Source organism: Mus musculus, chromosome X (assembly GCF_000001635.26).
Source record: "Mus musculus strain C57BL/6J chromosome X, GRCm38.p6 C57BL/6J".
Classification (NCBI taxonomy): domain Eukaryota; kingdom Metazoa; phylum Chordata; class Mammalia; order Rodentia; family Muridae; genus Mus; species Mus musculus.
The window spans coordinates 102,366,927-102,377,707 of NC_000086.7; the positions used below are offsets into that span (position 1 = coordinate 102,366,927).

Genomic DNA, 10,781 nt, shown 5'->3' on the forward strand with positions numbered 1-10,781 from the left:
CATAGTACAAATAGTATCTTTTGTTAGTGGAAACGGCGGTGCACACTAGTAATTTTTTATCTTGGGAGGCAGGGACAGAGTTGCCCTAGTCTACATAATGAGTTCAAGGCCTACCAGAGATGCTGAGTAAGAGCCTGTCTTAAAAACCCACACACACAAAAGCCCCAAAACAATAAAGCCTTGAGGCAGTGGTGGCTCATGCCTTTAATCCTAGCAGAGAGGCAGAGGGGCAAGCGGATCTCTGGGTTCAAGGCCAGCCTGGTCTACATAGCAAGTTTCAGGACAATGAGTGCTACATAGGGAAACTTTATCTCAAAGAAACAATAGAAGGAGGAGGAGGAAGAGGAAGAGGAGGAGGAAAAGAAAAAACAAGTAAGACAATTCAAAATGTTTTTTCTTTTTTGTCAATCTCGATGAACAGGATCAACTCTCCTAAACATTACAGCAGAGACTACCATGCAAATTATCAACAAGTCTGTCAATTAGCAAAATGTCTTTTGAGTTGCTTTCCCTGCCTCTACTCCATATTCTCTCTCTCTCTCTCTCTCTCTCTCTCTCTCTCTCTGTGTGTGTGTGTGTGTGTGTAAATAACAGTCATACTGTAAGATCATAATGGTTGGGGATGTAGTAAAGGATAAGAGTCCTTGCCTAGCATGCAAAGGACCCTAAGTTCAACCTCAGAATAAAAATGAAAGAAAGTGAAAGGGAACTGGGGCTGACCCAGTTGATAAAGTGTTTGTGGAAGCATAACAATCTGAATTTGGATTGCCGTATCCATGTTACAGTAGGCAGTCAGAGCAGGCCTGTAGCTATTGGTGGAAAAGAGAAGAAGGCAGATTCCCCGGAGCTCATTAGCTAGCCAGTCTGTCCGTATCCTTGAGCTCTATGTTTAGTGAGAGTCCCCGTCTCAAAAATTAAGGTAGAGAGTGATGGATGAAGGCACCTAACAATGACCTCTGCCTCTACATGTACAGGCACATGTACATACTTACACACACACACACACACACACACACACACACACACACACGGACACACATACATACATACACATCAAAAAGCTGGAACTGTAAACTTCCTATTGACTAGTGACACTATAATTGTCATAATGTAGGCAACACACAGCTCATGTTCTTGTGACCTAGAAAAAACAAGAGCTGAGCTACCAGGCACACACAATTATAAATAATGCTTACAATTCAGTAATAATAATATACTTCATTTTTTATAATTACTCATTTGTGTGTATTCATAATGTGCCATGGGCTATATGTGGATGGAGATCAGATGATAACCTGTGGGAATCAGTTCTCTCCTTGCACTGTGTGGGCCCCAGACATTGAATGGAAGTCATCTGGCTTGACAGCAAGCACCCTTACTCTAAGTATATTTTAGAAGAAAGTGGATTTAATTCATTTTTAAAAAGCACTGTAAAACAGTACGCTAGCAGGGTGTGGTGGCACCTTTCTGTAAACTCAGTGGCTGAGATAGGATAATATCAGGAAATGTGAGGCCAGGCTAGGCTACATAGTGAGTGACCATGTCAGCTGAGGTTCTATTGCAAGACCTTGTTTCAAACCCACAAGAGCAAACTCAAAGCAAAGCAGAACGCTCCTGCTACAGCTGCCTCATCTGCCTCATGTTTATTGAATCTGTCCACTGTACCAAGAGGCCATGTGGAGTGTTTGTCTAAGTACCTTCTATATAGTGTTTTCAGTCCTGAGATCACCTAACGGCTCACTGCTTAGGGTGGATCCCCATTGTTGATACTTACTACTCCTCTGCTGAAAAACTCCCTGGCTTCCAGTACAGTCAGACTGCTACCCATTCCCCTATCCTATGTGGCCTGTGTTTGTTGAGGCTCCCTCCTGTTTCCTTGAGCTCATCCCACCCATCCTCCTTGCTCTGCCATACACACATCCGAATGGGCATCTTTCCCTTTGCTAGAGTGTACCCGGCTCTTTTCACACACTGTTCCCTCTGACTGGACTTTAGCTCTTTGTTAGGGTTCTTCACATCTTTCATTCTTAAGGCCTCTCCTTGACTTCCCCACAGATACTCTTAATCTCTGTATCATCTGTTTATTTCCTTCTTACACTTATTGCAGTGTATAAATGTTTTATTGTGTTTACTGTAAGATTTCTATTAGATTTATGAGTTTCCTTCTTATTGTTTTAGACAGGCTCTTATATAGTACATGGTACATGTTGGCCTACAAACTCCCTTTGTAGCTGAGGAGACTCTGACCTTCTGATCTTCCCAAGTACTGGGGTATGGGTGTGTGTGCCACACTGGTTTTAATGTTGTGTTGGGGATCATCCCCAGTCATAGACTGACAAATTCTTTAAGGTAGTGGCAATATGTTGACTGTGGCATTTTTAGTCTCATGGCGTTAGAAATGTGTAGGACTGCAGATAGTAGCCAGGGGACACGGAGACATTGCAGAGGCTAGGGCCAGTGGGATACAGCTCAGGTCCCCAGAGATCTGTTCGGCGTTACTGTGTGCTAAGCTCTATGCTGGCACTGACTGTGGACAACAGAAAGATGAACAAGTTTACACTTCAACAGTTTGCATTCAAGAAGCCAGAAAAAGGAGATAAGGATGTACAGATGATAATAAAAGGCAGAATTTAATCAAACAAAGGCCTCTGAGGCAGGGGTTTAGGAAAAGCTTCAAGGAAATTTACTCTGACCTTGAAGTCAACAAGTCTCAGTCCACAATGCATGAAGAGCACAGACAGTCCCTGCTGTTCTCCTTCAGAAAGTACTTCATAAAGCGAAGGACGAAAGCAAAACATTTGAGATGACCTTGGAGGTACTGTGTTTAGGGGGAAATGACAGGACTTGGGCTGTTTGGCTTTGCCATGTACTATTGGGGAGACCTTGGACTTTTTGTTCATTTTTACAAATGGTTGCTGAAGGCCTACTATGTGCCAAGTACTTTATATTTGTGATTCTAGCGAATCATTTCTCTTCCTAAGCTTTAGTGTCCTGTCTCTGAAAATCAGTTGCTTAGATTTCTGGTTCCGACTTGCAGCTATTTTTTTCTGTCCTAGAACAGCATGCACACTTCTGTAGGAAAACAACAGACTGGCTTTTGGTGATCGCAGAAAGGCATGTGAAGATACTTTGACTACTCATGCAAAGGGGAAGGTGAGTAAAAATGTTGCTGTACTAAAGCTTCGGTTTCTTTTGGGATGGTGGTGAAATGAGTCCTGCATGTGTACTGGGACCTGGAGATGGTAAAGTGTCGAAAATGACAAAGGCAAGTGTTACTGCAATGTGGGAAAGGGTAATGTGAGATAATATTTGCGATGACGAGTAAAGTGATGTAGGTGGTTTCTAGAGATGGCCATGGAAATAGCCATCTCATAAGAAGACTGTGAATGGGAGAGGAATACATGGCAGCAAAACCTTAGAGCAGGGACCTGGAGAGACGGGGCAGTGGCAAAGAGCTTGTTCTGTTCCTGCAGACAACCTGAACTGGTTCTCAGAACACACAGAGGATGCCGATTGCTACTTGTCTATTTCTAGATGATGGCTCTGTACATCTTAGGACAGAACTGTTCCTAACACAAAGGAGGGCAATGTATCAAGCACCTACTTTTTTTGTTAATCGATTGTGACTATCCAATTCCTTTGTTCAAATTATGTGTTCACCAGGCAGCCTTCTAGTTTGTAACTGGTTTCTTGAATGGGAAGACCCACCATCCACAAAGGCCTTATGCAGGTAATAAGGGTCTGGTCTTGCCAAGTATATCACCAACTGTAAATAGCCACTTTAAGTTCTGCTTTTCAAATCAGCTGTGCTAGCATGGATTCACTCCCCAGAGACTTCTCATCTCATAATAAGACTGAATGGGAGAGAAATTCATGGCAGCAAAACCTTAGAGCAGGGACCTGGAGAGACGGGGCAGTGGCAAAGAGCTTATTCTGTTCCTGCAGAGGATCTGAGTTTGTTTCCCTGAACACACATAGGGTGCTGATTACTACTTATAGCTAACACACACATACATTTACATATTATATACATACATACATACATACATACATACATACATACATACATATACAAAAAAACCCCAAACCCTAAAACTAATAAAAACCAATCTTTGAAGCAAAACAGAGCAGAGCAGCCTGAGGATCTCCCAGCGCCGATCTCCCATGAAGACTGGCCTGAACAGTCACTGGCTTTACTTACGACATTACGCAAAAGTAGTCCCTTACCCTTGTTCAGTGCTCTTAACTTTCAAAATAGTTTCATATAAAAAAAATAAATGACCTAATTTTATCATTTTATCTATTACACCTTCTTTAGCTCACACTACTTGCAAAATATATTTGTAGAGCAGTGATATTCTGAGTATGTTAGAAAAAACAACTGTCTATGGCAGGGTCATGACTGAAAAGGGCAGAGTAAGGACACAAAGGTAGTCATAGTTGCTGATGCAGCAGGGTGACCTCAGATTTTACAGAAAGGCCTAGAATGAGTGGAAGTGTGAAAAAAATCCCACCAAAAAAACCCCACTTTGGCCACAGATGTGCGGATGCTGGAGCCTTAGGAACTGCCCACAGGTAATACAGTGATCAGGACAAACCTGCAGTTTGTGGAAAAAGCTTGAAGAAGCTGCAGTCCGATCAGCTTACTGGAAGCTGCTGAAGAGTGGTATGTCACCAAGAGGTGGTGGAGGACAAATGGTTTGAGAAATAACTAGATAGCTAACATATGTCAGTGTTTGTTCAGGCAGAAGCACAGGCAGGGATGAGGGGAGGAAGCCCACTTCTCCCCCTCTCTTTCCATCAGAGCAGTGGCTGGATAGCAAACAGAGTCAGCTAGACCAGGTAACCACGCATATGGTGCTCCCTAAGCAGGTAGACTCCATTAAGCAGCAGACGTCTGTCTTTTATTCATGCTCTTTGTCATCCTGCTTTTTTCAATTCTGAGTCTATGATCATCAAATAACTTCAGATTCCTAGCTTCCTTAGTCCTGGGAAAAGAATGTCCCAGGAAGAGACATTACTATTGTTTGATTCATTACCTGCCAAGTATATCTTCTGAAAATTAATGCAATTAAAATATATGTATGTGCCTCCTTCTCTCACTTTTAACTTTTTTTTTAAAAAAGGAAAACCTTTAAAGCTATAGAAAAATAAAAGAGACAACATAACAAATGCCTTCTTTCTTTCACTAATTTCTTGATGTACATCTAATTGCTCCGGTGCTATGTACTGAAAAGGGTTCCTTTATTGAACTGCTTTTGGACCTTAGTCAAAGTCAAAATCCAGTTCAGCTATGTTTATTATGAGTCTATTCCTAGGATTTTTATTCTGTTCCTTTAATGTGTCTATTTCCTTGAATACCACACAATCTTCATTACTGTAGTTATCTATTAAGCCTCAAAATTGGCAGAAAAAGTGCTTCAGCTTCTCTAGCTCCTTTGTTTTTCCAAATGAGTTTTGGTATAATTTTGTCTGTATCTTTAAAAAAATCACGTGAGACTTTTGTCAGCGGCTGTGTTAAATCCATGCATAAAATCAGAGAATGAACTTCTTTAGTGTAGTGAGTTCCAATAGATGAATGCCCTACCTCTCGCCGTGTAGCTAGAGCTTCATCGATTCTTGTTATCAGCTTGGTTGAATTTTCTGTATACAAACCTAGCACCTGTTTGCTGAGATTTATATGTACTGCTAACCATTAGGCACAAAGGCAGAAACCTGCAATCCCAGCACTTAGGAGACAGAAGGGTTTGTGAGTTCATGACTGACCTGGGCTACATGGAGAGGTCTAGGCCAATGTAGCCCACCTAGTGATACCTTTCTCAAGACAAACAGAAGCCTAAAAATAAAATAAAAATAACTCTTGAAACTGACTGTAAAATGAAAATTGTATTTAATAAATTTTTGGCTTCCATGTACTCCTTGATAGTACATGAAAACATGTTTATGGGTAGTATATAGAATAATTAAACACATTTTTTGAGAAAGGTTCCACTGTGTTATCCACATCAGTTATAAACTTGTGGGCTAAAGTAATTCTCTTGCTCCAGTTTCACGAGTGCTGGGACTAGAGGTGAGCGCTATCGTGCAGAGCTAGAATTGATTTTTGGATACTGAAGTAAGCTGCAACTTTGCTGATCTCATTTATTAGTTCCAGGAGGTTTCTGTAGATTAGTTGAGATGTTCTATGTACACAATCCTGTCAGTTACAAATAGAGAGTTATTTTTTCCCTTTCTGTTTTGTGTGCTCCTGAGATGTAGCCTGCTGTGTCTTTCAGATATGCAAGGCGGAGAATAGAGATGCTGGTCTCTTTTTCTTTTTCTATGCTATCTTTGTCTGGTTTAGGTGTCAGGATAATAGCATCTTAATAAAGAAACTTGGGAGGTGTTTCCTCTTTTATTTTCTAGAAGATTGTGTAGAATTGGTGTGAATTCATCTTTAAATGTTTGGCAGCATTCTCCAGTGAAAACACCTAGGCTCAGAGGGGTTACTTCCTTGGGGAGGGGGTGAAAAAGTTACAATTTCTTTAAGCAATACAGATGTGGAAATTGTTTCTGATTTAGAGTAGTTTGCATTTTTGTGAAGATTTAGTCCATTTCATGTTCAGTTGCCAGGTGTGTGAAGGCAGATTTGCTTGCTGTGTTGAAAGTGCTCTTCTGGGGTCTGCAGGGTCTGTGATGACATCCTGTTTTGTTCTTGATGTGGTGGGAAATTTCTGTCTTCTTTTTTCTTCATCAGCCTTCGTACAGATTTATTGATTTTATGGATTTTTCCCCCAGGAAAGCACTTTTATTTCACCAAGTTTCTTCTTCTTCTTGTTTTAGATTTTGTTTGATTTCTTGCCTATTTGTGTCTGGTTTATTTGCTCTTCTTTCCCAGTTTGTTAAGGATGCTGCTTAAAACTACTGATTAGAGACGAACTTCTTTACAATGAAAGATACAATTTTATAAATTGCTTAGTATTGCTTTAGCTGCATTTTACAAATTTTGACATATTGTATTTTAATTCAGTTTAATGTACTTCAAAAATCCCTTAGACCCATGGATTATTTAGAAGTGTATTCTTTGGTTTGTTAGTATTTAAAGACTATTCTCTGTCTTGATTTTCTGATTGATTTCATTTTGGCTAGAGAATACTCCCCGTGTGATTTTTCTTCTTTACCACTGGTAGGTTTTGTTTAATGAATATGCTTCATTTAAAAGATTTCATCTTTTCTATGTTTCTAAAATATATAAAACAAAGTATGTCACTGTATCCATCTGAAGTGGATAATTCACTAGCATGTTTCATATTCATAATGTTGTGTAAGCATTATCACCATGTATTTATTACATTTTCCCATCACTTCCTAAAGAAGTGCTGTGTCCATTAAGAACTATCTCCCACAAGCCTTCCTTTTCCCCACTGCTGGTTATCTCTGATCTACATTCTATCTTTATGAATTTGTCTGCTGTAGATATTCCATAGAAGTAGTCATATATTATTTGGAGTCTTGTGCTTGCTTTGTTTCATTTAATATAATGTTTTTAAGGTTTATCTGTGATGGTATAACAAACTTTATTCTTTTTTAGTATTGGGATGGTAGTTAATTCCATGCTTATATCACATTTTCTTTATCTGCTCATCTTTTGGTAGATATTTGAGTTGTTTCTACTTTTTGATGATTGCGCATATGATCTATAAAGTTAGCACTGAAGTATTTATATGAGCCTTTATTCACTTATTTTTCAGCTATGGTCTCCCCATGTAGCCCTGGCTGTCCTGGAAATCACTATTTAGATCAGTCTGGCCTGGAATTACCACAGATCCACCTGCCTGGAACATTTAGGAGGGAGGCTCTAGGTGGGGAAAATGGATGAACAGAGGGTAGGTGTTAGGTTTGGTTCCTGTCAGCACTGCTTCCTGACTGCTCACATCATTTGAATCTGCAGCCCACCCTTCTAATGCCAGTCATGAACTGCTCCAACCTGGCCCAAATGATGGACCAAAATAAATCCTTCTCTCCTTAAGTTAGTTCTTGTCAGATATTTGCTCATAGTTATGAAAAAATTAATAAATGTACATGTTAGGAATATATTTTATTTTATAAAATAAGTTATATATCTCCTGAGGTAATTTGTTTGCTTGTCCATTTATTCAAGGTATCCAATTAGTTAGCTTACAATTGTTAATAACATTTTATCATAAGATGGTTCATCTGTGTAAGACCAATAACTATGAACAAGATTTTGCTACTTATTTATTTATATGTATGTGTGTTTGAGCATGAGTACGTGTATATGAGTGTGCTACCTATGGAGGCCAAAAGAGGATATCATATCCCCTGAAACTATCTTTCTTGGCAGCTTTTTGGTGTGGTGCCAAGAACTGAAATCTGGTCCTTTCTGAAGGCAGCAACTGGTCTTTACCAATGAGTCATCTCTCCCACCCAGGCCAATATTTTCTGATTTTAGTTAATTGTTCCTTCCTTCCTTCCTTCCTTCCTTCCTTCCTTCCTTCCTTCCTCCCTCCCTCCCCTCCCCTCCCCTCCCCTCCCCTCTTTCTTTCTTTCTTTCTTTCTTTCTTTCTTTCTTTCTTTCTTTCTTTCTTTCTTTCTTTCTTTCTTTCTTAGATATTTTCTTTATTTATATTTCAAATGCTATCCTGAAAGTTCCCTATACCCTCCCTCCGCCCTGCTCCCCTACCCACCCACTCCCGCTTCTTGGCCCTGGCGTTCCCCTGTACTGGGACATATAAAGTTTATTTGCATATTTCTTATGTCACTCTAGCTGAAAAATTCTTTTCAAAGAAGCAAACTATTAGTTTTACCAATTCTTTTAATCTTCAGTCTCTATTCTATTATTCCATTATCTCCATTCTAATCTTTAGTTTCTCCCTCTACTAACTTTGGATTTAGTTTTTTCCCTAGATTTTCTAGTGTAAAAGGAGGCAGATTAGTGCTCTGAGCATACTTTTTGCTGAATCTCATAACTGTTGCTATATTATGTTTCTGCTTTTATTCATCCCAAGATATTTTCTAATTTCCTTGGTGATTTCTTCTTTGAGTTGGCCATTGGTTGTTTAAAAATGTATTTAATTTAAAGACATTTGTAAGAGTTTCCTCCATTCTATCTGTTGTTATTCTGAAAAGGCATTTGAAAGCTTTATTCCGTGGTAGTCTTTGCATGCCATCTCTCTAGCCTTCCTTCCACAGCCAAGGCTTCATACATGCCTGGCAGGCACTCCAGCCCTAAGCCACATCCTCAGCCTCTGATCTGAAGTCTTTTCAAGTGTACTGATACTTGTTTTGACCTAACATATGGTCTATTGTAAGGAATGTTACAGTTCTCTCCTATCTATATGATTATTGAAATAATGGAGTGATATTTTCAAGTATTATACAACTACATCTCTCCAGTTATATCACTGTTTACTTTATATATGCCAAGGAGCTGTTGTTTGATATATATAACTATTACATCTTTCCAATGAATTGATCCTTTTATCAGTATGTAATGCCTGTCTTTGTTTTTTCCTGACAATTTTGATGTCATTTCTATTTGTCTGACATTATGTTAGATACTTTAGGTTACCATTTGCATGAAGTACTTTTTTTCGTCACTTTTAAGTAATTGAATTACTGGATCTAGAAGTGGGTGTCTTATAGGCAACATTTCAATTTTGTTTTCTTTTTGACACAGGGTCTCACTGTATATGCCTCGCTATCTTTGAAATTGCTATATAGACCAGGCTGGCCTTGAACTCAGAGATCCACCTCTTTTACCTTCTGTTTGCTGAGACTAAATATATGTGCTACCATGGCCAGTATTATTTGATTTTTAAACAAAAAAGTATTCTTTAAATTACTGTCTTTTGGCTACAGACTTTAATCTGCTCATATTCATTTTGCTCATTGATTAGGAAGAGTTTGTCTTCTCTACATTTTCTCCCTACTTTTATCTCTCATTTCCTCCATTAGTTATAAATAGCTGGCTATTTGTAGGAAAATAATTTTGGTACATTTTATACATTGTTAGTACATACCAATGAGTATTACATTTAACATCCTAAATTTATTATAATCTAGTCTTGAGACCAACTTTGTTCCTGCTTATTTCCATCCACTTCCATATAATAGTGTTGTTTTTCACAAGCTAATCGTTTATACATTGTGTGCATCCTAAAAGATTTATAATTGTTTTTTTTGTATTTGTTAGAGAATTTGACACTTTTTTCTTTAGCTCTTTAAGTGAAACCTGTAAGTGAGCGAAATGTATCTTTCCTCACTTTAAGTTGCTTCTCTCAGGCATTTTGTCAAAATAATACAAAACTGACCAACACACACACACACACACACACACACACACACACGATTGGGGATTACTATGGTTTAAATATCTTTTAACTTAATTCCAACAGTATTAGGAAGTGGGTTGGTTGTTAAAGGAGCACAACATCACTGTGGGGTTGGGCTAGGTAGAATTGGAGTGGGTTCATGATTGAAAGGATGAGTTTAGCCTAACTTTTATCTTTCTTTCTTATGGTCACTTGTGCTTCTGCCATGTTATCATGCATCATAAAACAAAGACCCTTGCCAGATGATGGAATCATGCTGTTGGACTCCTCAACCTTCAATACTGTGAGCCAAATTATATTGTTTATAAATGACCTCATCTACAGTATTCTGTTATAGCAACAGGAAACCCATCTGATATAGGAATCCATTAAATTATCTATTCTTGATTTGTTCGCTTTACAATAGGTCCCATGTAGTCCAGGCTAGTCTCAAGCACTATATAGCCA

The 10,781-nt window shown here is 38.8% G+C and overlaps 1 protein-coding gene and 1 long non-coding RNA gene across 24 annotated transcripts in view; one reads left to right on the forward strand and one right to left on the reverse strand.

Annotated features, from left to right (window-relative positions):
• Positions 1 to 10,781, reverse strand: part of Hdac8 (histone deacetylase 8) — a 220,744-nt gene that overhangs the window by 82,289 nt on the left and 127,674 nt on the right. The gene's annotated exons all lie outside the window — the stretch shown is intronic.
• Positions 1 to 10,781, forward strand: part of Gm32262 — a 208,974-nt gene that overhangs the window by 70,574 nt on the left and 127,619 nt on the right. For 14 of the 20 annotated variants that reach the window (XR_003953050.1, XR_003953061.1, XR_003953064.1 and 11 more), the window contains 3 exons: positions 3,062 to 3,153; positions 3,664 to 3,730; positions 10,566 to 10,617. The exons of 1 other annotated variant lie outside the window; for it this stretch is intronic. This is a non-coding gene — a long non-coding RNA (predicted gene, 32262). Of the gene's footprint in view, positions 1 to 3,056; positions 3,154 to 3,663; positions 3,731 to 10,565; positions 10,618 to 10,781 lie in introns of all 20 variants that reach the window. 5 more of the 20 variants (XR_003953059.1, XR_003953062.1, XR_003953056.1 and 2 more) reach the window with 4 other exon arrangements.